This window comes from Haplochromis burtoni, unplaced genomic scaffold (genome assembly GCF_018398535.1).
Source record: "Haplochromis burtoni strain Fernald_Lab_line unplaced genomic scaffold, NCSU_Asbu1 Contig_194, whole genome shotgun sequence".
NCBI classification, from domain to species: Eukaryota; Metazoa; Chordata; class Actinopteri; order Cichliformes; family Cichlidae; genus Haplochromis; species Haplochromis burtoni.
The window spans coordinates 1,184,209-1,199,403 of NW_024582555.1; the positions used below are offsets into that span (position 1 = coordinate 1,184,209).

Below are 15,195 nucleotides of genomic sequence, written 5' to 3' on the forward strand. Positions count from 1 at the left end.
GAGCATCACGCATTCCACAGACACAGGACCACGGACCATGACATAAATGAATGCAGAGAAAAATCTCCTATAAGGCTCTGACTGATGACAAAAGCAGAATTACTGTAGTTGGCGCCGAGATCACTGCTATTGAAAGTTCTTACTCATTGATGGTAGGTAATCTTGAATCTTAATATAATACACAAACTCCTTGTCTGACTGTTGCTTGTTTCCCTGACCACAAACTCCCCAAAGACTTGGCACCCTAAAGGTTCTTATCTATGTCAGATATAGTAACCACCTGGGAATGAGCTAATGGACCTAAACGACTATATGAAAGCATCCTGTAACTGTTTTACAACAGTAAAATCTTATTAATATCCACAATCGTTGCCTACCAGCCACTCAACAGTGGGCTAAAATGACCCACTTTTACTTTACTTATAAACATTACCATTGTGATTAAGTGTGTAAACTTACATTTTTGCAATAACCACAAACAGCCTAAATAATACTGTAGCATGAAAATGTACTAGTAAATATAATTAATGACAAAAACAATCTGAGTTAAACAAGGCCACCCTGGTTGAGGCTTTTAATGTGGAGAAAAGGCACAAAACCACAGAAAAGCCTGTAATTATAAGTATACTATGTATAAAGTTATTCTTATATGCTTTGTATACTGGAGTCTGATTCTAACTGATGGTTCACAGGTTATTTCTAAAATGTAATCCCTCTTTTGCTTCTAACATAGAGTGTTTTCAATGCACAAAGCCAGAGCTTGCTCATACATTATTGGTTAATATTATCTGGACTTCAAGCAGACTAGGGATCTTTTTCCTTGCCTACAGATTCTGCTCGAGTTCATATGCAGCCATCTTTTTATAGATTATGTTAAAAAATGTCAGAGTTGAGCATGAGCGATTTGTTTGATAGATTAACTGGCAGAGACGGCTGGAATGACTTGTCTGTCTTTACTTCTTAAGATGTGGATTACATTTGCATGTCATAAGTGCTGTTTCTCATTTTAAGGGTAATTTTAAAAAAAGTAAATGATTCATTTTAAATAAATCGAAATGTAAATACTTAATTATTGTAACCCATAGTCCCAGTGGCATGCCGTGCCGCTCTCTTCATCCTATCTCTTCACTTAATGTGCCAGTATGCTGCTCAGTTTTCCTTTAGTTCTAAGCAGCTCATACCTCTTATCAGAGACAGCTTTGGGGTTGAGACAAAGTAATTAGCTGTTGGAAAAGCGCCTGCATTTTGGAGCAGAACAGACCCAGCTTTTTAGCCAAAGGCTGTGGTCTGGTTAGAGAACACAGTGGACTAGCTGAATGAGGATGCCTCATAAGTAATATTAGGGGAACTGATAGTATTGTTTTAATGCTACAAGTGGGAACCAAATTTGGATCTTTGCTAATTGTGGAATCCTTGCAGTATAAACTGCATCAACAAAGATGAATGTTTTTCATATCTATATGCTTTATTTTAATTCAGACTGTGAAGAAAGGGAGCAGGTATAAACCCAGTCAAAGTGCATTGGTTAAAGTTACACAATGCACACGGAGCTTTCACTGCATGAAAAGTAATGCAGGAGGTGGATTATTATGTCTGTCTTTCCTCTTATAACACTTTAATGTCAATTAATATATCAGAGCTAACAGAATGTAATATCAAACAGCATCCTCCTCAGGGTAATAAGTCATTGGCATTCCCGCCGCAAAGAATTTCCAGTTTATCGGATGAGTTTGTCAAACGTTTTCTAGTTTTAAAGTCTGTTAGATAACCAATTTGCTGTTGTAGGAAGAGATTTCTGTTGACAATTTCATTCTCAGCAGATGCTGTTGACCATTCACAAGCATTTTTCCAAATGATATGAGGTTATTATATAATGCCTGTGAGGTCTTTAACAGAGGCATTCAGATGATGAGTTAAAGACATAAGGATACATCCCTGATGTTGCTGTTTTTGCCTGTCTCATCCTTTCCCCTGGTTACACATGCTTTAGCTTCTGCCTTTCTTTCTTGATTTAAGTGCTTGTGACAAGGAGAGCTGAGCACCATCTAGCCTTTTAAATGCAAGTCTGCTTTTTTTGTCTGGTATTTACTTGGAGCTGGTTGAATCAAAACCTCTGCTCTTTTCCACCAGTATCCTGCTACATGGGTTTTTCAGTTAAAGGTACAGTGTGGAAAAATCACCTCTAGATTACCCTTTTTCCCCCCTTTCCCTATTAAAGTGCATGGGCGCTGTTCAGGGCTGGACTGGGACAAAAAATCGGCCCGGGCATTGTGACTAGAGACCGGCCCCCCAGGTATTATAGGAAAAACCATAAAGCCTTTGAATGAAAACAAACGCTGTTGGGACAGTGGTGTACACTGTCTTGTTGGTATATGTATGATTTCTATACGTTGTAGATCAGATAAAAACTTTGGTTGTAAGATTCAGATAATTAGACATTTTAAATGAGAATAAGAAAGAAAAGTATTTCTTTGTGCCCCCCTCTCCCTGTTAATGCCCTACCTGGCCCCCTGGCAACACTTTGCTAGACCCGCCCCTGCACAGTTACCAGCTGTCAGCTACCTAAAAAAGGATCCTGGTGTTATTTGTCTCTCAGAAACAGTTCATAACTTCCCTTCAACTCATTCATGTCACCTAAAGGTAAACCTGTTTCTCCATCACCTGTTCAGCTCTGATGATCCAGTAAGGACATCTCCTGGTTTCATCTTTCTGGCACAAAGTGAGCGATAAACAAACAAGAGAGATGATCAGCTGATCATTGATCAGTTTCAGGATTGAATGAGAGAAGAAGAGGCAGCTGCAGCGTAAAGACAGAGAAAAACTCCAGCTTTGTGTCTTTTTCCATCCTAGCTGAAGTCCGGGACAAACTGTGTTCCTTTTCAGCTCAATACGAAACGCGTGATATTTTCTCTGAATACGAGACGATTCCGTTTTTTAGGGGACAGTTGGCAACTCTACTAACTAACCTTATGAATAAAATAAAGTTCACTATCAGTAACATCATAGCACCACCCAGCTGTATAGAAACCACGTCATGCTAGCTAGCACGCAGTACGAGTTATTGCGACTGACGGTAAAAAGTCAGCACAAGGAAAATAAACTCCACCTAAACTTGGTTTATATCTGACCCAGAAAGACTGCAGGTCATAACTTCTTACCTGAAGTTCAGTTCACCTGACACTCGGACCGGCGGCCGCCTTGGGTCTCTCCTCCTGCCTCACCTTTCTCTCATCCACCTGGCCTCTTGTGGCAGCTCCGCCATAGCCACCACCAAACAACTGAATTATTTTTACACATTTTTACACACAGTCCAGCTATGGCGCTGTTGAACAAACCCATTTTGGTTCAGACATTACATTTGGACTGTGCACTTTATCGGCTATGACTTGCCAGTGTTTTTTTTTTTTAATCTAGAATTTTAAAAATGGGTTTGTGTCAGTTAAATATTTCGTTGTATTTTGTGCTTTTACTTCTGTGTCACATCAAAAATGTGGCTGGCACTCATCTGTAATGAGTGTAGGCTGTCAGTCTGCTGTTCACCTCAGCATGCAGTCGTTATGCTGAGTGAGAGGTCCACGTCTATTTACTCTGGAGGAACCTGTACTTGTAAAGGGGTCTGAAATAAGAGTCAGCTCATCTCTGACCGCAATACAATAGAGTAGTTATTAAGAAACCTTAAACCTTTCTGTTGGTATGCTCTCTTTTTGATGCTGGACTTAAAATGTAGTCATAATGTATTATATTTAACTTTATGAAACTGCATCAGTTAGTTGAAAATTTATAGTAATAAATATTTATTTATATGAGTGCAACTTCTTTTCCCTATTCAATAACATTCAAAAATGACTGACTGTGCCTTTTAAATTGTGTGTTTTTGTAGCCAATTGCGTGAACTGCAGTCAAACTCTGTTGAATAAATCACCAGTTGAAAAATAGTTGTAAGGATCTTTTTTTAACAATAAAAGCGTCACGTCTACAGAATGGAGACTAACGGTAATTACAAAGACCTTAGAAACAACACAGCATCGCTCGTCTTTATTTCAACGTCTGGTGTTCAGTCATTTACACTTAATTTTGTTAACAAAATTCCCTTTTGTCATACCTTAATTACCATGATAAAACTAATGGCACACACTTGAGATATCATTCAGAGTTGGTTGTAAAAGAGAAACTAATCCACAAAGTAATAATTTAGCCACCTAAACAGTTGTCTCTACCTCTCCAGTTGATTATTTTTCCCCTTTTTAAATAAATTGGTGCTTTTTTTGGCACTAATAAATTATATCCTGGGCTCACCATTTCTGTGTGCGGCTGGAAGAAAATGATTTCCCCAACCTCCTCATTGGCCGTGAATGCAAAGACAGCACGTGTCTGTGGTTGTTAAATAACGCTCGCTGGCTCCCAGCCCACTCGTAAATTATGGAGAGAAAGCCTCTCCCAAGACTGCCTTTAGTGAAACGGTTCAGTCAGTGAGGTTGTTTCCCATAACAACCGGCACAGCTGTCAGTTAACGGAGTTTTGTGGCACAGAGACCAGAGCTTTGTTTACAAATTATGAGAAAGTGTCATTAGTGTCTTTACTCCTCTTTCTACACTTATATATTTGTATACTGTGGGCGCATTTAACATATGACTGAGCTGAAAATTCAGTCGTTCATGACTGAATATAGTGATAAAAAGTTATGAAAAAATTAATTAATTAACTAAAATGTTTTATTGCAATTGGAGAAAACAATTGCCAAATTAATCCATGAAAAATATCTATTGAGTCTTGTTGGAACTGCATTCTGCATCATGCCTGCTCATAAACCAACCGTGGTTAAGTAAACTATTCCATAAACAAACAGAGATGCAAAGAACAAGATGCTGGAGTACGCAGAGACAAGAAACGCTTACAGGGAAACAGAAAAATCGCATTGTGTTCGTCCTCTGGCTATGTCTGTTAACATTGTGCAATTTTTTTTCCTGCTCTCTTTCAAAGATTTCAGCCTAAGCCCTGTCTAAGTGACAAAAGGCCCACCCCACCTCTAGCCAGTTTTTCCTCTTTGATCGTTGTATTGTGGAGAACAGTGGACGTCCTCTCAGTCGTCTTGTTACCCTGATGTCACCCTTTCCTCCCTTTCTCCTCCCTCTGGCTGTCTTGCACTTCTTAAGTATTTTAAATCATTTTTAAACTTGTTTTTTTTTTAATTTAAATCCCATTACATGTTAGAAAGTGTATAAAGATGGCTGCAGTGCATACTTGGTGCTTCTCCATTATCATTAAACATTTATGACAAACGAAATGTACAGTCATATCTTCAAGAAGTGCAACCACAGGGCACAGATGAGTGCCATAATGTTTCAGGGTATCCATTTTTAAAATGTATGTTTAGCTGTTTTTACTCACATATTGCTGCACAGCGGTGGTGCCATCTCTTCAACATGTTGTTTCCCTGTGTGTAGGAAGATTTGACAGACTGTCATCTCTTCAGCATGCCAGCAGGGGCTCATTAACAAACAAATACTGCGTACTACATGATTGTTTGCAACAGCGTGGGAACACTTGTGGCTGTATTCTTTAGTATAAAATGCTATTGTCATTTTATGTAGTTAAAAATATGAATAAGATTGATTTTAGAGTACGCACACTGCGACTGTAGAAAGGATGACTGGAACAGCCACATCACTACACATGGCAGTTCTTTTATGCAGTGAATTGCTTTCTGTCCCAAAACCCAGCAGTCACATTTGATAGCTGCCGAGATTTTCCTCGTCATTACTGTAAATCAGCTGTGTAAACCATGATACTGAGTAAGAATCTACTGTTGACTATTAGAAAACCGCATATGTCTTTGCATAAACTCACAGGCTGCTTCATTAACTACTTACTGTGTAAGACAATGCAAATACCATCAAACAGCTCTGCTATAGGTTTGAGTTTCTGAAGCATTTTCAGTTGTTGGTGTTATCATTTTATTGAGGTGATAGTGGGTGGTTGTGGTGCACGGTACCGAATTGCATTTAAACGTACTCCTTAAGTTTTGTCCGGCCCAAGGACACATTACCTGGCACTTTAAACCAGCGGTCTCCAACCTTTTTTGCACCACGGACCGGTTTATGCCCGACAATATTTTCACGGACCGGCCTTTAAGGTGTCGCGGATAAATACAACAAAATAAAACTAGTACCGGTACCGAAAAAAGAAGATTTATTCATAACACACGTGAAAAGACCCAGGAAAACCGAGTTAACGATAAAAACGATAACAAAATAACGCTGAAAACCGATAAAATCCCTGAAAACCACACATTTCACACCTGAGCCTCAACTCTCGTGGCCCGGTACCAAACGACTCACAGACCGGTACCGGTCCGAGGCCCGGGGGTTGGGGACCGCTGCTTTAAACCACTGAAAATTTGTTGCAGACTGAATTTACTTACCTAATAGTATAATTAGAAAAGCTTTTCTTCTACCAAGCCTGTGTGTGGACTGACTGGTGTTTAATTCCTGTGTATTCTGGACACTCTTCTAGTTTCTGAGTTACAGCTCCTACCACTGCGAACACTTTGGACTTTACCTTCCACACGTGCTCCAGTTCCCTGGGAGTTCTCTGCTTTGTGGCTTCTTCAGGCTTACTTGTGCTAGTTCAGAGTGAGGCAGAGACTTTACATATCAGACTCCTCTGGTGTTGAACCACCTCCAAGTTTGGGTTCATCATCTCTACTTTTAAGATAAGACTTAAAACTTTACTTTTTAATCAGTCTTGTAATTAGACCTGTATCAGATGACCTTGAACCAACCTTTATTTATCCTGCCACAGGCTACATCTGCTTGGAGACTTCCCATGACTTCTCATGTCCTCTCTACTCCCTATGCTTTTTTATGGCAGTACTGCATGCTATTATGGGCGACCGTGGCTCAGGGGGTTGGGAATCGCACCTGTAACCGGAAGGTCGCCGGTTCGATCCCTGGGCTCTCTGTCCTGGTTGTTGTGTCCTTGGGCAAGACACTTCACCTACCGCCTACTGGTGTTGGCCAGAGGGGCCGATGGCGCGATATGGCAGCCTGGCTTCTGTCAGTCTGCCCCAGGGCAGCTGTGGCTACAACTGTAGCTGCCTCCACCAGTGTGTGAATGTGAGAGTGACTGAATAGTGGCATTGTAAAGCGCTTTGGGTGCCTAGAAAAGCGCTATATAAATCCAATCCATTATTATTATTATTATTATTATTATTATTATTACCTTTTGTCTAATGTCCAGTCAATGTAAGGGTCCAGTGAAAAAACTTTTTGAGAGCCGCCCTACTTAAATGACCTTTTGCAATCCTACCAGACCACAGAGGTCTAGAAACCAGCTGCTCTTGAAGATTCCAGGCTTAGAAGACACTGGATTTTATTTACTATATTTGTTTGATGATGCAGCACAGTGGCACACCGTTGCCTTAGAGGAAGAAGGCCCTGGGTTCCACTTTTCCTTCTCTTTCACCTCGCCCACCAACCAATCAAAAAGATAGCTGCCCTTCCCTAAGCTTGGTTCTTTTGAAGTTCTTTTCCTGTTTAAAAGGACTTCTTCCTTCATACCATCACCAAGTTCTTCCTCATATGATCATAAGTTAGCTGTGGTTTTATCGTTGATATTTTAAGCATGTTAGATTAAATAACTTAGACGCCTGTGATTAAAATTTACCCTCAGATTTACATCATAGCATACACATAAATTATTGAATTTACTTTTCTTGTGTCCCTCCGAGTTACACAACTAAATTAAGACAACTTGGCGACATATTTTTCTTGCTTTTAGAAAAAAAAAAGACCATAATTCATAATATAGCCCGTCTTAATTACTAGTATATAATGAACATGTGTACAGGTACATAGACAGAAGATGTCTCGAGATGAATAATTACATTGATTTTATTATTGCTGTTTTACTTCATTCCAATGCATTGTGTTTCCTCAGTGACCGGGGCATATCAGGTTGCAAGACTAAGCTAAATGAAGTGTTGACATAGCATTTGGACATTTTTATAAAAAATATTAATTGTTCATTTATCTATTACGTGAGTGTTCACTTACTTTTAGTAGTAAGTCAGTATGGCCCTTTGGAACAAAATATGTTGCCTACCCTATTCTAATGGCATTTTACTCCATTTGATATGCACCATCAGGTTGCCCACATTATCTTAAATGGGCATGTCGTTACCTTACATTGTGACGGTGTGGATAATGCATCGCAGGTTAAAATGCTATTTCTAGACACAACTAGCACTGGTTGTCATAAAAGAGAGAAATGCAAGAAAAGCTGTCCAATAATTGAATGATTGATGGGGGTTTTTCCCCCAATGAGGCATACCAAGACAAAAGAAAGGAAAAATTGATTTCCTGTGCAAAACATCAGTACTACACCAGACAACTTATACACAAGCGAATAGCTGCACATTTTCAACCCATTTCTGTGTGTGTTTATGTCATCATAGTAAATCTAGTAGCTTGGTTGTGTTATTCTGTGTTGTGGACATATTTCTATGATTTTCAGACAAATGTAAAATCATCCAAGCCTTTATTTTGTTGCCCCTCTGTGGCAGATGAGGTACTTTATTACGGAGATAAGCACACAGGCTGAGGGACAGCTACAGGAAATAAAAGATTTAGTTACTTGCGAAGTACCAATCAGTTCTTGTGAAGTTGGTATGATTAATCAAAGGCTGTGAATTGTTTCAGAGGGCGATTTGGTTTGTGAATTTCCAGGCTGCTGTTTCCCTGTTGTGCAGAAAAAAGATGAATAGACCTATCGAGGCTATTATGGGGTATCTTCCTTTTCCATCACTATAGGGGGCCAGTTGACTCTGATTATTCGTTTTTCACTGAGGGGATTCTCTAATCCCTCCTAGAGACAGGTGTGTGGCCTTTACATGTGTCAAGGAGTTACCTGTGGTTAACTGTGAGTAAAAGTCCATGTGAAAATCCATTCATACGCAGCATAAACACAGAGGCAGCAAATTTAACAGCATTTTGAAGCTGTAAAACACTCACCAGCTTGTGCTGCACTGCTTCCTACACTTTTTCATAAACAATTCATGTTGCCTTTGTGCTGTAAAGAAATGTCCAGTGTCTCAGCAAGGCTGTTCGCATCAAACCGTGTTTAGAACACTTTCTTTCCCGTTTTTGTTTATTCTGAGGTTTGCATATTGCAAGCTTTCTGGATCTTTTTTAAAATGTTAGATATTGCAAATGTGAAACTTCTTTCTTCTAGTTTCTGCGTTTCATTCATAATCATTAGCGTACAAATTTGCCCAAGATAGCATCTAAAGCCAGCGTACTATAGAATGAAGTATGTGGAAAATGACGAATGCTGATAATAACAAATATGATAGGGGAAAGTGGGTGCCTTAAGAATGATGAATGCCATTTGTTTGTGGTCCCCACAGAGGACTTCAAAAACAGTTTTTTGTTGGAACTCCACACATTAAGAAATCCCTTATTTTGCCAAATTAAAATAGCTGTCATTATTCTTCGTAAGTCTAGGGTAATGTCATTCTCATGCTGACAAAGCAGCTAACCCAATTTTCCATCCTCATTGTGCATTTTCTCCTTGGCCTTGATTTTGCTTTGCAGTTACCGTTATTGTGGTTAATGGTTTGCTCAGATTTTCAGTGGTTTTGCTGATTCTCATCGTATGTATATATTACACGCCTATGGGTCCAAATGGCACTCTGATGTGTTTACAATTACATTTCTGTGTAATAATATGTTAAGTGTGATCACATCAGCTGCAGTGCAGAGAAAGCTTCTGACCAAACTCATCCTCAAACTTGACTAAAGTCTTTGTGTGCATCTTGCAGACAAAACCTGCCAACACACAGATCACAAATGCCTTTGTGGATCTTTCCTGCTACAGTAGATGTCTGCATGGACACATTTTTTCAAGATTGCACACTCAGACAGGCTCTCGAGGCCTGGATGAAAACAAGGTGAAAGCATTAATAGCTACACTACAGTAGCTGGAAATAATTTTTTTCATTTGCCTGACTTTCTTTTATAATCTGATTTCTTAGTTTGGCTGACAGTGTACTGCGTGTCTCTTGGTTTCTTCTAATGTGCAAAACTTTTTGGTTGCATTTGGAAATGAAAGGAACCAGAATTAGGTTGCATGATTTTTTATTTTCCCACAGTGATATTTCCTGTTTTGCTGGTTAACAGCCTGAATTTACATTCATTTATTAAGTAACGTTTCATTGCAAGCCAGGCGTTTGTACTTTGTTAGTTATTTTGAATCTTTATTTGGATATTGTCGTAATAAAGCATTATGTGTAAAGCAGGGATTTAAGTCAATTATGTTGATGCAAAAGATGGGCTTTTGTCTTTTTATTGTACTTCTTTTTTGTTTATTTTATAGTCTTTTTTTTTAACTATTCCTGATCCCACGTAACATATTTTAATTTAATGCTTTTTGTTTTTTTCTTTCCCTCATTCCCCCAGCATTTTTTTAACTCTGATTTATTTTCTATATTGAAACCTTGTAAGAAAAGGAAACAATTGTGCACTCATTCATAAACATAACTTCACTATATCCTGTGCTCTCAGGATTTATCTAACGTTATCATATTTACCAGGTTTTCTCCAGTGAATCTTGAGATAATAGGCGATCAACAGAGTTATTCATGCTGACGAGTGAATTTTGTTTTATCGCAGAAAAATACAAATTCAACTGGGAAAGAGCTTTGAACTCATCACACTTCTGTTCTGCTATCTGTATTCAAAACAAATGCAGGCTGGTAGTAGCAGTGGAGCTTTACAGTTTTGTTGCTGTGTATGAGCTAAAAAACAGAGCAACCAATAAGGTGATATGTGGCGCCTCAGTTAAATTGTAAGTTTATTACATTGTTTAATGAAATCTCACCAAATCAGGGTGACTGCTTTGGTGAGGATTTGTTAAACATGAATAATTTCCAGATATTGTTGTATACCTTAACGCTGACACACCAAGCTTAGCTGGTGTGGCACAGTTTGTACATTTAATTCAGTTTGTAGAGACTTTTATTGTGGCTTGCAAAGATGTCATTGTATGTGTGCCAATATCCCACTGTACTAGTGAACGAGAACAATCTTATCTGTGCCTGACATACGGAAGACAATAACATACACGATGCATTAAATCCTACCAAAGCTGCAACGTTTCATATGATGGTAGCTTATTCTTTACGTGTTGTGCACTCTATGTGAAAGTCTGGACTTATTTTTTTATTACATGTAATTTGTAGTCTATTGGGTTATAAGTAAGTACATTTTGGCTTGTCACAGTAGCACAGCTCTATTAAGCAAGAAGCAGCCTCCAGAGCTGACAAATGAAGCCAACGTGGAATTGCCAGAAACTTCCGTCTTTTGAAAGAAAACTTGATTCTGGCTGTAAAAGCAAGACAGTCCCAGCTGTGCTAGTTTTGAATCTTATAGTTTCATGCTCATTTTTTAAATGATGATACCAGTGACGCTCCAGCCAAGCGTGCTTCAGGGCAGGGATACAAAGAGTGTTGTTGGGGAAAAAATATTGATAAGCAATGTACTGTATTGCTTCCTTTTGCTGTGCCATTATCAGTACACTGGTGCCAAATGTCAATATCTTTATATTAAAACACATAGGTACTCTAAACCAGAATCGATATTTCATGACTTTTAGTTAATGGCACTTAACTAATGCTTACCGAAGAGTGAAAAACCCGTAGAGGAAAAGAGATATGAAGTGTTTCTCTTGAAGTGTATCGCAGAATTACACAGAACTGGTGTTATCTTGTGAGTATTGTGTACTGTGATGCATTTGAAAGTGAACTTTAATTTGTAACTGAAAGTCCTTGACCTGAATGTAACATCCCAAGAATGCAGTATAAATGTCTTTCTATAAGAATTCAGATGCTATGCTCAGCAGTGTGGAGGGAGGTTTGGGATCGCTGTGACCTTCTCAGTGGCCTGAGAGTGTGTTGGCATGGCATGACTGATGCAGATTATCATAGTGGAGAAAGCCAATTACTCTGGTCATCACGGCCCCCTCGGGGTCTCTCTTGGTAGAATGAAATGCGTTACAGAACTCTCTGTGCAGCGTTTTGTATTTCCTCTATGCTGATCCTCTCAGTTTGAGTGTTAATAGTGCAGTCAATGGGACACTCCCATGCCTCAGAGGCCCTCTATGGCTCGGATGAGCTTCTGCTCCACAAAGCAGGGAGGTCGTGCCTTTTGGAGAAGCGGATGAATTACAGTCTCCTCTGTTTGTCTTCTCTTTCTATTCAAGACAAAACCCTTTTTATTTTAGACCCCTCCTAAAAGCTCCTCTCGGTTGGTGTCCTTGAACGACTACAGAATGAATAAGTCGGGTTGCGGAGTTGTGATGTAAAAAACTCTTCGGTGGTGTTTTGTGAACGGAACAAATGGCTGCTGACCAGACCTTTCTTACCCTTGGTTTTCTTTTGCAAAACAGATTCGCTTACAAGAACAGAGAAGCTGAGATCACACCTGACGACGCTACACCTGTAGAATGTACAAAGACTACAGATCAAGTAGAGTCGCAGGTAAGAGGTCTAAGTGGATGCTGCTGCCCGTGGGTAGTACCTATATAAGAACTTTTACTGTGTTGTCTTTCTGAGCTCCTGAGTTCAGCATTTAAAGTTATGGGACAAGATTTACTAACGTGATGCACCGGTGCAAGCTGAGTGAAATATTTTTCTACTGATATTTAGTGTGTATATATATACTAGAGAGAGAGATAACCAAAGTTATATATAACTTCACTTTGGTTCTTTTGTGCAGACTTAGTGCCAAGGCTTTTGATTAACCTCATTCAAACTCGCGTCTGTGATTTGAACACAGGGAGCACAGTGGCACAGATGTGTACTGATATTTGTGAACCGTAAAAATTGCGAATTTAACATAATGTCACATTTAAATTACTTAAAGTAACTTACTTCAGTGGAGTACTTATGTAAATATCTATCTAGCTTAAGTACAATTTTTTAATTTGCTCACAATAACAGAAAACCAAGGAACTGATTTTGTAACTTCTTGTTATGCAGAGAAACTAAGGCAGTCCAAAGGAAAGAGCATTTCCAATATACAGCTACAGATATTTTCACATTCCTTCACTTGAAAGGGATGAAAAACTGAAAAGTCAATTTTAACAACCCGGGAATATATAGAAAGCGTTTTTTCTGAGTGCATTGTCTGCTTGTAGAAACAAAAGTGAAAGCCTCTGTTCACTTATAACAAACTGATAAACACTGGCCACTGTTGGCAGATTGTTTCAAGCCCAGCAATGATGTTTGTTCTTTTAACTTTATGTAATTCTTAAATGCAAATTATGGATTAAGAAACAAAGAAATTGTAAACGTGTGTGCATCCACGCATTGAATGTAGTGTTTTTATCTCCCTTCTTAAATATTGTTGAACCATGCAGGGCATTTTCCATCTCTTGACACTGTCCCCCTTATTTTTAACAATAATAACATATGCATTGTGAGATACTGAACACTGTTGACCATGGTAATCTTGAATTTTCCTTTTGCACTTTGAGAATTTTGACATTTTTGTCACCTAGTAGAATGTCTTGACAGGTACTGGATGGATTACCATGAAATTCAATGCAAATATCTGTTTTCCCCTAATGATGAATTCTTATAATTTGCATGATCCCTAGAGTTTCCATCTTCTGCTGTCATTTTGTCTATCATGTTAGATTCATCTGTGATCTAGTCACTGAGAGGCTAGGGCACCACGTGGAATGAAATGCCCTAAACAGACAGGTCCATGATTTGCCTCCCAGCTAGATAATCCTCCTCTGCTTGTTATTCCCCTGCTGTTTCCTGCATTGCTGGTCAGTCCACACTTTGCTATCTAAAACACCAAAAAAAGAAATAAAACAGGTTTATAACTAAACACCTGCAAGACTCGCACCTTGTTTTGTGCTTTTTACCCACTGCTAACACTAAGATGCTACACATGATCACCATTCCACTTGTTTTGTGCATAAGCATGTTAGAATTACCACTAAGAGCATTTGGGCATTTAACATTTCCTTCAAAGCCTTCCTGTGGACAGCCTTAAAAGCTGCTAACATGCCTATATCTACACAGATAGTTATTCCACCTCAGAATATTTTGGGTTCTTTGACAAAGTATGCCACTAACATAAGTACCTAACACAGAAAAATAAGAACAGTAGTACTTAATAACTGGGCAGTTTTGTTTTGCAGAAGCAGGTGATCCATTATGCATTACATTAGCCATGGCATTACCATGGTTCAGTCCCCTATTATGGAGTTTTTGAAAACACCGGGATCTCACAGTACATTGTCTGAAAATAGAAATTGAACCAGGTAAGAAACTGACGAATTGCTAAAGAGGAAGGAAAGAGAGGGGGGAGTGAAAAGCACCTTACTTGCTGGGCTTTGGCCGATGAGTGTGTCCTTTCCCATTACTCTCACACAGCGCAATATGCAGGTCAGTCAGGTGGTAATGAATGCTCTGTCTGATACTTGGCCTTTCTCCCTCCATGCTGCTCGTCTGGTTCGCTCTCTCTGCTGTATCCTCTCTGTTTCTTCACTTTTTTTAACCAGGAATCCCATCTTCTCTTTATTGGGAAACATCTTGCAGTTTAAATGTGTCTCGGATCAGTTTGTGAGACAATATAGATGTCAAGTTTTCTGTCTCTTTCTTAATTAATCAAAACCCAACTCCAGCCCACAGTCGTCTGATGGTGAAACCTAATTTTGTCAGCTTTATATGAAGAAAAACAGAAGGAAAGTTTTGTTAGTAGATCATTCACTTTAGTCTCCACAGTGCACACAGAGCTAATCAAATTCTGTGCACAGTGACTCCCACTGCATGACCATCTGCAATAGGAAGGAATGTGATCATGCATTCATTCAACGTTTGGCTGAAATAAATAAAAGCAAGTTGAATATGTAATATTTTGACATTTCTTGTAAACACTAAACTATTAATAAAAATCAATTATTATTATTATTTTGGAATTCATACTTTTTGTATGGTAATTTTCTTTTTAGGAGGAAAACAAAAACAATGTTGCTATTGCACGTTTCTTAAACTGGACTTTTTAGTGGTTTCATATTTTTCCTTAGAAGTGCACCAGTCCTGTGATTGACAGTTGTAACTACTGATAATAATTGTGTGGATGCTTTAAGCATCCACACTATTGAGTTCCTGTTTCTCTTTAT

General features: G+C 38.8%; 1 long non-coding RNA gene across 2 annotated transcripts in view; it reads left to right on the plus strand.

The window, feature by feature from the left end:
* The window catches only part of LOC102301662, a 63,593-nt gene extending 48,453 nt beyond the window's left edge, over positions 1 to 15,140 (plus strand). Inside the window, exons 4-5 of one of the 2 annotated variants that reach the window (XR_316600.3) lie at positions 12,445 to 12,535; positions 13,696 to 15,140. This is a non-coding gene — a long non-coding RNA (uncharacterized LOC102301662). Of the gene's footprint in view, positions 1 to 12,444 lie in introns of both variants that reach the window. The other variant, XR_006055011.1, reaches the window with a different exon arrangement.
* The last annotated feature ends 55 nt before the right edge of the window (positions 15,141 to 15,195 follow it).